Source organism: Balaenoptera ricei, chromosome 10 (genome assembly GCF_028023285.1).
Source record: "Balaenoptera ricei isolate mBalRic1 chromosome 10, mBalRic1.hap2, whole genome shotgun sequence".
Lineage (NCBI taxonomy): Eukaryota > Metazoa > Chordata > Mammalia > Artiodactyla > Balaenopteridae > Balaenoptera > Balaenoptera ricei.
In genome coordinates, this window is record NC_082648.1 from 23,445,967 (window position 1) to 23,460,141 (window position 14,175).

General features: G+C 36.0%; 1 protein-coding gene across 2 annotated transcripts in view; it reads left to right on the forward strand.

Annotated features, from left to right (window-relative positions):
• The window catches only part of MRPS35 (mitochondrial ribosomal protein S35), a 50,174-nt gene that overhangs the window by 27,133 nt on the left and 8,866 nt on the right, over positions 1–14,175 (forward strand). The window lies entirely within an intron of this gene.

The following is a 14,175-nucleotide window of genomic DNA, read 5'->3' on the forward strand; positions in this document are numbered from 1 at the left end:
AAAATCTTAGTTAACAAATAGCCTTTCATGTGAACATTTCACTGGTATACATTAGAGACAATTAAGGGCAATTAATTATTTAAATAGTATAAAAATAGTCTTGTGTCTGACTGAATTTATTGAGTTTTAGTATAAGTATACACATTTATGAGGAAGATTTTGCTGTGAATGAGCATCAACTCATTTAAAGTTGAAAACTAATATGTTTTGGTAACTCACAGTTTTATATAATATTTTAAAAAATTAAAATAATTTTAGATATGCACACAAATTAAAATTTTTGAAGCTTGCTCAACATAGACATGGGATTTAATAGCATTTCATGTTGGGAACATTTGAAGGAATGGGGGTAGCTGGAGAAAGAGTCACTCTCTTTAGATGCTCAAAGGACTTCATATGAAAGAAGAGTTAGATTTGTTTTTCATGACTTTTAAGGGTACAACAAAGTAGAAGCAGTAGTGAGACAGATTTATTTACTGAATAAAATCTCTCTACAAGATTCACCTAAAGATGGAGTGGGCTGCTTTAATAGGTAGAAGATGTTCCATCCATTGGCTACTTAGTGGGGATATGACAAAAGGAACGTACTCTTTGGATGTTAGTTAGTTGCATTAGATGATCTTTGGAATCTCCTTTCATCCCTAAGAAATTCTGTGAACACGTACAGCTGGTCTTACAGATTTCATTGATGTTAATAATAAAACAGTTGTAGCACAAGGGTATGAGTGGAAAATTTTTTAAAAAATAAAACTTTGTTGCGAGGTTAGTAAAGAACAGAAAATAGCTGGTAGCTCTTCTCTGCTTTTGAGGTATTCTAATTATCATAATTCATCCCGATTTTCTAGTTCCTAGCTTTAGGAGCAACATCATAATAGCAGTTAATCTCTTTCCTGTCAACTGATTTTATAAATGCCTTTGGCTTGGGGTCATTAAGTTCCCTTTTGAACCAGCAACATGGCTGAATTAGCTTCAGCTCTATGGCTGCTGCTTAAAGAGTTAATACCAAACAATAAAAGCCAACCAGTTTTGAGTCTCTTATTTTGCCAGCAGCCTGTAAAATGAATTTGCCCCAAAGGAAATGACAGGCATAAATAAATTCAGTGAAAGTTGACTTACTGGATTCTTTCTGTGGTTCCATGACATAAAATTCAAACAAGTTTGTATTCTGGATTCATGCAAGAAGCTTTTGATCTTAATGCTAATTACTTTGATGCCAGAGTAAGTAGCCACATACAACTGTCCTAAACGTAATTAAATAATTCCTATATTAAACTTGGCTCTTGATCCTTTCTAAACAAGTACCATCAGTGAAGAAGCTTTAAGAGAATGCAGATGAGCTGTGAAATTTTGCAGAGCTGGTGAAACAGAATTTTTATTGAATTGAAACTCTTTTTTCCTTCACCAGCATGGAATTCATACTTGAAATTGATGTTACCACCTGGTATTTAATCAAATATTTAAAGAGCCCCTTTTAATTCATTCCTTTATTTTTAAGGCTAGTTTCAGAGCATTTAATACCTAAAAGCTAAGCTCTGTGGAGGTTACCTCTAAGTAGCATTGAGAGAAAGTAGTTGGTAGTTTTATGTAACATAATACTGAAACTTCTCTGAAAAGGTATGCGTTTAGACTTAAGTATAAGAAAGTTACTGTTGTGTGCTATTCAAAACAGTTTAACTATATAGAATTATCAAAGTAGAAGTTGTTGACTTCTAAAACAATAAAATGGGTTTATTCGGGAACAGCAAAGAATTGCTATTTGGGATATGCAATTTATGGTGCACTGTAGGTAAGTCCAGAGAACAAAGAAAAGGGAGCCTGCGTTTATAGGGAAAAGGAGGGAGTTGGGAGGGGCTGTTCTAAACGAAAGTTCAAGGGAGGAAAGTAGGAGTTTAGGGTGGTGATGACTTCATTTCCAGAGCAGAGATGTTTCTCATTGCCTGGGCTGTTGCTGAGCAAGGAGAAATTCTTCCTTTGGGATTGTAAAGTAGTTGCACTTTCTGTTTGAGAGTGCAGGGTGTGCTTCTTCCAGTGGGGCATGTAAGTGAAGGTCAGTGCATGCAAATAATGGAGTGTGAGAATGCATGAGAGCTCCCTCTACAGGCCATTCCCAACTCTAACTTTAATTGAGGTTTCCTTTATTAATTTTCGTATTCAAAAGGCATAGACTTCACAAAGCATAGACTTCAGGCATAGAGTCTTAGTAATGCTTCAAAGAATGATTATTGCAGTGCTAAGAAGGGAATGAGAAACAGATATACATTAAACCATTTATTCTTCAGCTGTTCAAAGAAGCAAAGAGACGTGTAGAAATTTGGTTTAATATTTCAGTATTACACAATGTTAGCATAGAAGTGAATTAGGTTTTAATCTTTGGAACCATTCAGATTTGGATTTGAATCCCACTACTTGTTACCTGTGTAACCTTGGCCATTCATTTAACGTCAGGCTCAGATTTCTTCTAAGGGCTTTTGGATAGATCAGGGAGAACTTATGTGAAATGTCTGGTGAATAGTGGGTGCTCATTAAATGGTGGCTATTAACGTTGTTAACTACTAAAACAAAGATTTATCTTAGAATTTCAAATTCATTTATTTCCAGTTTCTGTGTATAGCTCACATTTAACTTGACAAAGACTTTATACAGATCAAGTCAGCTCTGTGCCCTGTTGTATTTGAATTTTTACAACGTGTATCTGACTCACATTCTGACACAACTGAAAATAAATGTTAACTTTGTTGCATGTTGTTCTTTAAACCTTCCACAAGTGATTTGGTTAAGAGATGATTGAATGAAGCATTTTACAAAGTGACTTGCACAAAAGATAGACTAAATCACAGACAGGGACAGATCATCCAAAATGAAAATAAATAAGGAAACAGAAGCTTTAAATGACACAATAGACAAGATAGATTTAATTGATATTTATAGGACATTCCATCCAAAACCAGCAGATTACACGTTCTTCTCAAGTGCGCACGGAACATTCTCCAGGATAGATCACATCTTGGGTCACAAATCAAGCCTCAGTAAATTTAAGAAAATTGAAATCATACCAAGCATCTTTTCTGACCACAACGCTATGAGATTAGAAATGAATTACAGGGAAAAAATCGTAAAAAACACAAACACATGGAGGCTAAACAATACGTTACTAAATAACCAAGAGATCACTGAAGAAATCAAAGAGGAAATCAAAAAATACCTAGAGACAAATGACAATGAAAACACGATGACCCAAAACCTATGGGATGCAGCAAAAGCAGTTCTAAGAGGGAAGTTTATAGGTATACAAGCCTACCTAAAGCAACAAGAAAAATCTCAAGTAAACAATCTAACCTTACACCTAAAGAAACTAGAGAAAGAAGAACAAACAAAACCCAAAGTTAGCAGAAGGAAAGAAATCATAAAGATGAGAGCAGAAATAAATGAAACAGAAACAAAGAAAACAGTAGCAAAGATCAATAAAACTAAAAGCTGGTTCATTGAGAAGATAAACAAAATTGATAAGCCATTAGCCAGACTCATCAAGAAAAAGAGGGAGAGGACTCATCAATAAAATCAGAAATGAAAAAGGAGAAGTTACAACAGACACCACAGAAATACAAAGCATCCTAAGACTACTACAAGCAACTTTATGCCAATAAAATGGACAACCTGGAAGAAATGGACAAATTCTTAGAAAGGTATAACCTTCCAAGACTGAACCAGGAAGAAACAGAAAATATGAACAGACCAATCACAAGTAATGAAACTGAAACTGTGATTAAAAATCTTCCAACAAACAAAAGTACAGGACCAGATGGCTTCACAGGTGAATTCTATCAAACATTTAGAGAAGAGCTAACACCTATCCTTCTCAAACTCTTCCAAAAAATTGCAGAGGAAGGAACACTCCCAAACTCATTCTATGAGGCCACCATCACCCTGATACCAAAACCAGACAAAGACACTACAAAAAAAATTACAGACCAATATCACTGATGAATATAGATGCAAAAATCCTCAACAAAATACTAGGAAACAGAATCCAACAACACATTAAAAGGATCATACCCCACGATCAAGTGGGATTTATCCCAGGGATGCAAGGATTCTTCAATATACGCAAATCAATCAATGTGATACACCATATTAACAAATTGAAGAATAAAAACCATATGATCATCTCAATAGATGCAGAAAAAGCTTTTGACAAAATTCAACACCCATTTATGATAAAAACTCTCCAGAAAGTGGGCATAGAGGGAACCTACCTCAACATAATAAAGGCCATACATGACAAACCCACAGCAAACATCATTCTCAATGGTGAAAAACTGAAAGCATTTCCTCTAAGATCAGGAACGAGACAAGGATGTCCACTCTCACCACTATTATTCAACATAGTTTTGGAAGTCCTAGCCACAGCAATCAGAGAAGAAAAAGAAATGAAAGGAATACAAATTGGAAAAGAAGAAGTAAAACTGTCACTATTTGCAGATGACATGATACTATACATAGAGAATCCTAAAACTGCCACCAGAAAACTGCTAGAGCTAATTAATGAATATGGTAAAGTTGCAGGATACAAAATTAATGCACAGAAATCTCTTGCATTCCTATACACTAATGATGAAAAATCTGAAAGAGAAATTAAGGAAACACTCCCATTTACCATTGCAACAAAAAGAATAAAATACCTAGGAATAAACCTACCTAGGGAGACAAAAGACCTATATGCAGAAAACTATAAGACACTGATGAAAGAAATTAAAGATGATACCAACAGATGGACAGATATACCATGTTCTTGGACTGGAATAATCAACATTGTGAAAATGACTATACTACCCAAAGCAATCTACAGATTCAATGCAATCCCTATCAGATTACCAATGGCATTTTTTACGGAGCTAGAACAAATCATCTTAAAATTTGTATGGAGACACAAAAGACCCCGCATAGCCAAAGCAGTCTTGAGGGAAAAAAACGGAACTGGAGGAATCAGACTCCCTGACTTCAGACTATACTACAAAGCTACAGTAATCAAGACAATATGGTACTGGCACAAAAACAGAAACATAGATCAATGGAACAAGATAGAAAGCCCAGAGATAAACCCACGCACCTATGGTCAACTAATCTATGACGAAGGAGGCAAAGATATACAATGGAGAAAAGACAGTCTCTTCAATAAGTGGTGCTGGGAAAACTGGACAGCTACATGTAAAAGAATGAAATTAGAATACTCCCTAACACCATACACAAAAATAAACTCAAAATGGATTAGAGACCTAAATGTAAGACCGGACACTATAAAACTCTTAGAGGAAAACATACGAAGAACACTCTTTGACATCAATCACAGCAAGATCTTCTTTGATCCACCTCCTAGAGTAATGGAAATAAAAACAAAAATAAACACATGGGACCTAATGAAACTTCAAAGCTTTTGCACAGCAAAAGAAACCATAAACAAGACGAAAAGACAACCCTCAGAATGGGAGAAAATGTTTGCAAACGAATCAATGGACAAAGGATTAATCTCCAAAATATATAAATAGCTCATTCAGCTCAATATTAAAGAAACAAACACCCCAATCCAAAAATGGGCAGAAGACCTAAATAGACAGTTCTCCAAAGAAGACATACAGACGGCCACGAAGCACATGAAAAGATGCTCAACATCACTAATTATTAGAGAAATGCAAATCAAAACTACAAGGAGGTATCACCTCACACCAGTTAGAATGGGCATCATCAGAAAATCTACAAACAACAAATGCTGGAGAGGGTGTGGAGAAAAGGGAACCCTCTTGCACTGTTGGTGGGAATGTAAATTGATACAGCCACTATGGAGAACAATATGTAGGTTCCTTAAAAAACTAAAAATAGAATTACCATATGACCCAGCAATCCCACTACTGGGCATATACCCAGAGAAAACCGTAATTCAAAAAGACACATGCACCCGAATGTTCATTGCAGCACTATTTACAATAGCCAGGTCATGGAAGCAACCTAAATGCCCATCAACAGACGAATGGATAAAGAAGTAGTGGTACATATATACAATGGAATATTACTCAGCCATAAAAAGGAACGAAATTGAGTCATTTGTTGAGACGTGGATGGATCTAGAGACTGTCATACAGAGTGAAGTAAGTCAGAAAGAGAAAAACAAATATCGTATATTAACGCATGTATGTGGAACCTAGAAAAATAGTACAGATGAGCCGGTTTGCAGGGCAGAAGTTGAGACACAGATGTAGAGAACAGACATATGGACACCAAGGGGGGAAAACTGTGGTGGGGTGGGGATGGTGGTGTGCTGAATTGGGCGATTGGGATTGACATGTATACACTGATGTGTATAAAATTGATGACTAATAAGAACCTGCAGTATAAAAGAAAAAACTAACAAAACAACTAATACTAAACTTTCATTGGGTTATTTGTATGGAAATATGTTAATATAAATGTTTCAGACATTACATGAAATTTCTAAAAATCTTATATGTTCTGGTATAATGTTATAAGTCATAATCCTAGTTATTACTTTAAAATGTGTATCTCAGAAATAACTAAAAAAAAAACAAAAACACAGACAGTGGTGGGGGAAAGAAAATAAACACTTGCTTTAGAAAATGTAGAGATCTGAAATCAGATTCAAAGGGTTCTTGGGTGATTCTGATATTTAATTACTAATGGTTGCTTTTTAAAATTTGAATTTTTGGCTGTCTTATTTGGACTTCATGATAGTCTTGTTGCCAGTCAGAAATATATCTAGGTTTGTATTAAAGTGGTTCTGAAAAGTCATGTAACAAAATGGATAAAAGGGATAATTTTATACTCAGAGTTTATTTTTAAAGGGGACCTTATTGCAAGTATTTCTGATAAAAATGATGAATCCTTTTGCAGAGCCATAATTGCCATTTAGTCTAGTGGTTTATGAGTTCATAGTGATCTTTTGTGTATGCTCACATACACATAGATTACCAGGTTATATCAGAGAATGCTTGAATGACATTTATTTTCTCTTCTTAGCATTCATCAGTGATTTTGTTATTTACAAGGTACAGTGATAGGTATCGGTGGGATTATCAAAATGAATGAGCCTCTGTTTTAGGCACCTTTATTCCTAGAGGAATTTGCTGGTTATAATATAGTCTGTTTCACTAGGTAAGGGAGGTTGGAACATAGTGCTGTGAGAGGCGCATACAAGGATTAATTCTCCCTTGAAGCATCATGGAAGTGGTGACTGGTTTTGGAAGATGAGTAGGAGTGTGCAGTAGGTGAAGGACTCTAGGCCTGGTGGGTTTAGAGAGCAGGCAGAAGTTTGGTGTGGCCAGGGTACACGACCAACAGGGCAGAGGTAGGAGATGAGACTGAAAAATAATTCAGAGCCAGGCTGTGAACAGGTTGTAGAGCTTATTTACATACAGAATGTAGATTTGTATCCAGAGGGCAATATTGAAATGATGTAGTAGCATTTTACTAGATGTGTGAAAAGGCACCTCTTTCAGTGTTTCAGTGTTTATGAAAGAGTAAACCATTCTCATGGCAAATATTATGCGTGCTTTCATTAAAATGAACTGTTTATTGATTGATGAGCAAATGTTTACTGGTTGCCTCTTATTTGCTTGGTGGTGTTGGATATGGAGATTAATACCTAAGGAGAAAACACTGTCTCTTCTATTGAGGAACACTAGTAGAAGCAAGTTGGTTTAGTAATAAATATTATTAAAAATGTTATAAAGGTTATATAATTTACTATTTAATTTTTTATTTTTCTCTACTTATTTACTTCTTATATATCCTTCAAGGCTTTGATGCCCACTCGAACCTCTTTTTTTTAACTGAGATATTATTGACATGTAATATCTTATTTTCAGGTATACAACATAATGATTTTGTGTGTGTGTGTGTGTGTGTGTGTGTGTATAAAACACAAAATGATCACCACAATATGTCAGCTTAACATCCATTACCACACAAAGTTAATAAAAATTTTTTTCCTGTGATGACAACTTTTAAGATTTACTCCCTTAGCAACTTTTAGGTATACAATACAGCATTCTTGACTGTAGTCACCAGGCTGTACATTACATCCCCGTGACTTACTTATTTTATAACTGGAAGTTTGTACCTTTTGATCACCTTCACCCATTTTGCCCACCTCCCACCCCCAGCCTCTGGCAGCCACCAGTTGTTCTCTGCTTCTGTGAGTTCAGGGATTTTTTGTTTCTTTTTTGTTCTTTTAGATTCCACACATAAGTGAGATCATAACAGTGTTTGTCTTTCTCTGTCTGACTTATCTCACTTAGCATAATGCCCTCAGGGTTCATCCCTGTTGTCGCAAATGGCAGAATTTCCTTCTTTTTTTATGGCTGGATGATATTCCATTGCATATATATGCACCACTTACTCTTTATCCATTCATCCATTCATGGACACTTAGGTTGTTTCCATGTCTTGGCTATTATAAATAATGCTTCTGTGAACATGGGGGTGTAGATATCTTTTTGAGTTGGAGTTTTCATTTCCTTCAGATAAGTACCCAGAAGTGGAATTGCTAGATCATATGGTAACTCTATTTTTAGTTTTTTGAGGAACCTCCGTACTGTTTTCCATAGTGGCTGCACCACTTTACATTCCCACCAACAGTGCACAAAGGTTCTCTTTCCACATCCTCACCAACACTTGTTATTTCTTGTCTTTTTGGTAATAGCCATTCTAATAGGTGTGAGGTGGTATCATTGTGGTTTTGATTTGCATTTGCCTGATGATTAGTGATGTTAAGCACCTTTTCAGGTGCCTTTTGGCCATCTGTATGTCTTTCTTGGAAAAATGTCTATTCAGATCCTCTGCCCATTTTTTAATCAGGCTGTTTCTTTTCTTTCTTTTTTTTTTTTTTTTGCTATTGGGTTGTATGAGTTCTTTATATATTTTGGATATTAATCCTTTATCAGATATATTTGAGCCTCTTATTCTTTGACTCCTACTTTGCCTAGATAGCAAATTATACTATCTTATTTTCTTGACTACAAAAGTTGCCTTAGTCCATGTTCCATGGGTTGTTTTCCCTGTATGTTTTGTCCTTTTAACTAATCTGGTAAGACTCTCATTAACATGCATCTGATCTTACTGTATTTTGTTCTTCAGAATATCTGGGTCAGTGCTAGGTAACTACATGTTTAATAACATTTAATAATATTAAACTAAGTGTTTAATAACAGCTATTGAAACATTGTCTATTCTTTTGGAGATCCAAAAATAGACTTTTGAAGTAGGTTTTCAACTTAAAAAGTAAAGTGACAGAGTAACAAACTCCCTTTCCAGTAATATAAAATGTAGCATAGTTGTTAGATGTTAGCAATAATTAGCTTACTGGTATAGCTTTTTAATGATCTATTAATAAAATTATTAATAATCAATAATTATGCCCAAATTTTAAGAAATATCTTTGCAACAGTTTGAGATACTTAATTTTCATGGATGTATGATTTGGGCTATATGTAGATCAGGTTTGTTTTTCATTTGATTATGTGTTTTTTCAAATACTTAAAGGAAAAGTGTTCTAATGCTATATCATTTTGGAAGTTCTCTACAGACATTTGCTTCTATGAGTTTAATTCATGATGCTAATTTATATTTGACAATGTTAATATGTTAATGGAATCTGTAGGATAATATTGGCTACTCCTAGCAAGATACATCTCTTTAAGGTGAAAGGTACTTATGCATAAACTTACATATTAACTAATTATGCATAAACTAATATTACAGTCTTCATTAAAGAAAAACAACTAGTTAAACATATTAATTGAGCTACCATGAAGAGTCTGAGCATTCATGATAGACCAGTACCAGTAAAGAGTGATTGCATGTTACCTTTCACTTGATTCCAGACAAATAGAACATCCGGTCTTTGTTTTAAAAGTGGATCTGTGGTGTTGCTTGGAGAGTCGACTGTGTCTCTGTCTCTGACTCTTTTTCCACCTCTGTGCTGTTTCAAATGATCACCTTGGATGAATACAAAAAGGAAACCAAAAAGGGGGTGGGGGTGAAGGAGGAGTTGTTCCATTTTTTTAAAGTGCTTTAAAATACTGTGTCTTTTTTTTTAACAACAGAAGCATTTAGCATGGCCACCCATTTTAAATTAGTGATAACTTTAAAGATCAGGAATCAAAAAATTTACCTGTTACAACCTCTTCATTATTTTCACTGAGAAATTAAGACTTAGAGGAGAGATCAAGCATTTTGCACAAGGCCACAGAGTCTGTGAACCTAAGGAACTCAGACCCGAACTGCAGCTTCACAGTTTCATATGCTTTCCATGGTATCATATTACTTAGTTTTATTCAACTTTGACTTCCATGATAAAATATTAGGAAATAAAAGAGATGAAATCAAACCCGAACTTTAGCTGCTAGTTCTCAGACTTAACTATTAACTGAAAATTTATCTGTCTCCATAACCGGTTTTCAGCTGGGGCTTGCATCAGACTCACTTGTGAAGCTTTTCTGAGCTACAAATGCTTAGAAATTTGATTCCCTGCAGAATCAAAATCTCTAGAGGTGAGACCCAGACATATTTTATTCTAAAGGCTCTGTTGCTGAGCTCTTGATTGTGAATAATTTCCCTAGTCTTTGAGTATTGTTAATAAAGAAACTGATTAGAAGGCTGGTATATCTCTTTTAAGACAGTTTTTGTACATGTACCTAGTGTCAGCACTGAGGGTGTGGTATGGGAATTAGAATGAAAAGGTCAAGAAAAAGGAAGGATTTCTGTATCATACATGCATAGATTTTTTAAAAATTTATTCTTTTTTATTTTTAGTATCTCTATTGGAGTACAATTGCTTTACAATGTTGTGTTAGTTTCTGTTGTACAACAAAGTGAATCAGCTATAAGTATACATATATCCCCATATCTCCTCCCTCTTGAGCCTCCCTCCCATCCTCCCTATCCCACCCCTCTAGGTCATCACAGAGCATCAAGCTGATCTCCCTGTGCTATGCAGCAGCTTCCCACTAGCCATCCATTTTACATTTGGTAGTGTATATATGTCAATGCTACTCTCTTACTTCGTCCCAGCTTCCCCTTCCCTCACTGTGTCCTCAAGTCCATTCTCTACGTCTGTGTCTTTATCTCTGCCCTACCACTAGGTTCATCAGTACCGTTTTTTAGATTCCATACATGTGCATTAGCATACAGTACTTGTTTTTCTCTTTCTGACTTACTTCACTCTGTATGACAGGCTCTGGGTCCATCCACCTCATTACAAATAACTCAATTTCGTTCCTTTTTATGGCTGAGTAATATTTCATTGTATATATGTGCCACATCTTCTTTATCCATTCATCTGTCGATGGACATTTAGATTGCTTCCATGTCCTGGCAAATGTAAATAGTGCTGCAGTGAACATTGTGGTACATGACTCTTTTTGAATTATGGTTTTCTCAGGGTATATGCCCAGCAGTGGGATTGCTGGGTCACATGGTAGTTCTATTTTTAGTTTTTTAAGGAACCTCCATACTGTTCTCCATAGTGGCTGTATCAGTTTACATTCCCACCAACAGTGCAAAAGGGTTCCCTTTTCTCCACACCCTCTCCAGCATTTATTGTTTGTAGATTTTTTTTTTTTTTTTTTTTGGGCCGTGTTGGGTCTTCATTGCTGCGTGCAGGCTTTCTCTAGTTGCGGCGAGCGGGGGCTACTCTTCATTGCAGTGGCTTCTCTTGTCATGGAGCATAGGATCTAGGCACGCGGGCTTCAGTAGTTGTGGTGCGTGGGCTCAGCAGTTGTGGCTCGCAGGCTCTGGAGTTGTGGCACATGGGCTTCGTTGCTCCGGGGCATGTGGGATCTTCCCGGACCAGGGCTTGAACCCATGTCCCCTGCCTCGGCAGGCAGATTCTTAACCACTGCGCCACCAGGGAAGTCCATGTTTGTAGATTTTTTGATGATGGCCATTCTGACCAGTGTGAGGTGATACCTCATTGTGGTTTTGATTTGCATTTCTCTAATGATTAGTGATGTTGAGCATCTTTTCATGTGTTTGTTGGCAATCTGTATGTCTTCTTTGGAGAAATGACTATTTAGGTCTTCCACCCATTTTTGGATTGGGTTGTTTGTTTTTTTCATATTGAGCTGCATGAGCTGCTTGTACATTTTGGAGATTAATCCTTTGTCAGTTGCTTCATTTGCAAATATTTTCTCCCATTCTGAGGGTTGTCTTTTTGTCTTGTTTATGGTTTCCTTTGCTGTGCAAAAGCTTTTAAGTTTCATTAGGCCCCATTTGTTTATTTTTGATTTTATTTCCATTGCTCTAGGAGGTGGATCAAAAAGGATCTTGCTGTGATTTATGTCAAAGAGTGTTCTGTCTGTTTCCTCTAAGAGTTTTGTAGTGTCTGGCCTTACATTTAGGTCTTTAATCCATTTTGAGTTTATTTTTGTGTATGCTGTTAGGGAGTGTGCGAATTTCATTATTTTACACGTAGCTGTCCAGTTTTCCAAGCTCCACTTATTGAAGAGGCTGTCTTTTCTCCATTGTATATTCTTGCCTCCTTTGTAAAAGATGAGGTGACCATATGTGCGTGGGTTTATCTCTGGGCTCTCTATCCTGTTCCATTGATCTATATTTCTGTTTTTGTGCCAGTACCATACTGTCTTGATTACTGTAGCTTTGTAGTATAGCCTGAAGTCAGGGAGCCTGATTCCTCCAGCTCCTTTTTTCTTTCTCAAGATTGTTTTGGCTATTCGGGGTCTTTGGTGTCTCCATACAACCTGTAAAATTTTTTGTTCTAGTTCTGTGAAAAATGCCATTGGTAATTTGATGGGGATTGCATTGAATCTGTAGACTGCTTTGGATAGTATAGTCATTTTCACAATGTTGATTCTTCCATTCCAAGAACACGGTATATCTTTCCATCTGTTTGTATCATCTTTGATTTCTTTTATCAGTGTCTTACAGTTTTCTGCATACAGGTCTTTTGCCTCCTTAGGTAGGTTTATTCCTAGGTATTTTATTCTTTTTGTTGCAATGGTGAATGGGAGTGTTTCCTTGATTTCTCCTTCTGATTTTTCATTGTTAGTGTATAGGAATGCCACCAGAAAACTACTAGAGCTAATCAATGAGTTTGGTAAAGTAGCAGGATGCAAAATTAACGCACAGAAATCTCTTGCATTCCTATACACTAACAGATTTTTTTTGACTTGACGTGGTAGGCAGTAGGCAGCTGTTCTTGAGCGGGTTGATGATACAGTAAAGTAACACTTCTCATATATATTTGCCTTCAGGTAAGACTTCATTTTATATCTGATGCTCAGGAGCCTATCATATACTTAAAGGCCATTAAGAAAAATTTCCACCCAGTGGCTGAAGTCATGAACCTTGAAAGTTATACTGTTCTCTTCCCTCCCCCTCTCCCGTGATATCTAATAAGTCACCAGGTCTTTTCAGTTTTAGCTTTTAAATACCTGTTAAAACTATTTTCTCCTCTTTATCCCTAGTGCTACTATCCTGATATGGGTCTTTATCATTTTTTACCTGAATAACTATAATAGCCTTGATTTTCCTGTCTCATCCATCTTCCAGATTGCTGTTAAAGTAATTATTCTAAAAAGCAAGTCTGCTGTATCATATCCCTTTATAAAATCCTTCAGTGGTTCCCCATTACCTAGCATAAAATCTAAACTACTTAGTATGTCTATTCACAGAAATTTACCACCTCATTACCAGCTACTCAGGAATTGTAGGTTATGTATCCTGTACCATAATGAACATAATGTGTTCTTTCATAACTTTGCATATGCTGTTTTCTTTGCTCATAATCCCTTTTCAAATTGATCAGACTTGCAAATTCATAGGAATCCTTTAATACACCTCAGATGTAACCTGTCTCAGATGTTTCTTCCCATCCTTTTTCCCTTCTCCCTCTGTCAGTTAGCATTCCTTTTATTGCTTTTATGGTAATTGCCTGTATACATGTCTGCCCAGCTCCATTAGACTATGAGGTCACTGAGGAGAGGACTGTGTATTTCATTCATCTTTATATTCCCAGCATCTAGTACAATGTCTGGCATATCAGCATTCAGTAAATTTTTAAAAAACTGATCTGATTTGAATTGAATTCCTTGACATACTCAGTTAAAAATTTAGCTTTGATAACTAAAAGTATTGGCAGTAGCTTTT